The sequence below is a fragment of the Octopus bimaculoides genome, chromosome 3, assembly GCF_001194135.2.
Source record: "Octopus bimaculoides isolate UCB-OBI-ISO-001 chromosome 3, ASM119413v2, whole genome shotgun sequence".
NCBI lineage: Eukaryota > Metazoa > Mollusca > Cephalopoda > Octopoda > Octopodidae > Octopus > Octopus bimaculoides.
This window is the reverse complement of record NC_068983.1, coordinates 71,076,200-71,077,916: the sequence shown is the minus strand read 5'-3', so window position 1 is coordinate 71,077,916 and position 1,717 is coordinate 71,076,200. Positions and strand designations below refer to the sequence as shown.

Genomic DNA, 1,717 nt, shown 5'->3' with positions numbered 1-1,717 from the left:
TATATATATATATATATATATATATATATATATATATATGGTAGTAAATGAAGATGGAATATACAAAAATCTTTATTAAAATTTTTTTTTTTGTTATTAAAAATAACCATTAACAGATGTTGATGTATAAACATCCTCTAGCAAGTTGCATGGCTCGAGCACACTCGCTCATACAAGTATCCCCGAAAATGTTAGCATATGTACACGTGTGGCTTGGTGCGCTCACGATCACAAAGTGAGTTAAATAGCTACTTGGTGTTTATATGAATGGGGAGGTTGAAGCGAAACTTAATTCATCCATACCTTAAAGTAAATTAATGTTAACAATTACTCAATTTCATTCCCATTGCATTGTGTGAAAGTAGATTTATATACGTGTAGTCATCTTGAGAGTATTTCAGAAATTCTATTAATGATCTTCTCATTGGTACACAGGATGGACAGGGATTCCTTGGAGCAGAGCTGACATCTCCTGGAAATTATATTGTATGGTTTTGCGTGCCTTACTATGGACCAAGTTATGTTGTACTTAAGTTTATCTTACTTCAGTCGCCATACAAAATCGGCCAAAGATGTTAAATGCGTCTTATTGATTCTCTTGAAGCTGGTGACATTGTTGCTATAACGATTTTTAAATGAATCAGCCGCCTGCCCAATGTAAACACACGCCTCACCCCTTGTGTGCACGGTATATTTATATACAAGATTTGTACTCATACAGAGGTTCATCAATGGGCATTTTGATTTTTCTCTGCATGAGCATTTATTATATTTATTTGTATGTTTAGCAGTTCTTACTTCATATTCCGTCGTTATTACCGTGTTAGCTATATCATAAGTGTTTGTACTATTACAATTTAGCCGTAATTGGTGCTTTCCATTGCGGATTACATCTCCTTTGTTGGTATTTAAATGCGTGTGTTCACTAGATCTAGTAGGTGGGTACAGAAATATTTTACTATTGTTTATCCAGTGCATAAGCTGCTCTAAATTAGCAGCGTTAGCGTAGGATACCTTCACGGTGTGCCGATTAGAAATAGCATGATGTGTATAAAAGACAAAAGGACAGCCAGTCAACTACAGTACATCCGTCAGACAGGACCTTGATGACTGCTATACAGCAGGAAAGTATACTAGCCCTTATATATTTAATACTAAATATTTCATATATCCAATAAAACATTCAATACTTCATTTCATTTTACTATTTATATTATATATTCCATATTCTATGTCCCACATTGATTTTATAAGAATATAAATAAAACATAAATAACAGACAGAGTTGGAACTCTTTTAAATAATATATTCCTCTGTACACTATCATACAAACCCCCTTTTTTATTTCTCTCTCTCTCTCTCTATATATATATATTGTTAAATTAGGCTGGCTATCTGTTCTCTCACTTTCACAATCCCTTCTCCTCTCCCTCACTTCACTCCTGCCTCTGTAACAAACTAAAACGTGAAGTTTGAACGAACAGGTAGAAGAATAATATAGATTTAGTTCAACAGAAAAAATTCTTTTCACTATAACCACCACTACCACCACTACTATTATCACCATCACCAAAACCACCACCACCAGCACCACTACCACCAGCACCACTACTACCACCACCACTACCACCACCACTATCACCACCAACACCACCTGCACCATCACTACCACCACCACCACTACCACCACCACCACTACCACCACCACCACCACCAC

The 1,717-nt window shown here is 35.8% G+C and overlaps 1 protein-coding gene across 2 annotated transcripts in view; it reads right to left on the bottom strand.

The window, feature by feature from the left end:
* LOC106868055 (uncharacterized) overlaps positions 1 to 1,717 on the bottom strand; it is a 675,046-nt gene that overhangs the window by 423,314 nt on the left and 250,015 nt on the right. The gene's annotated exons all lie outside the window — the stretch shown is intronic.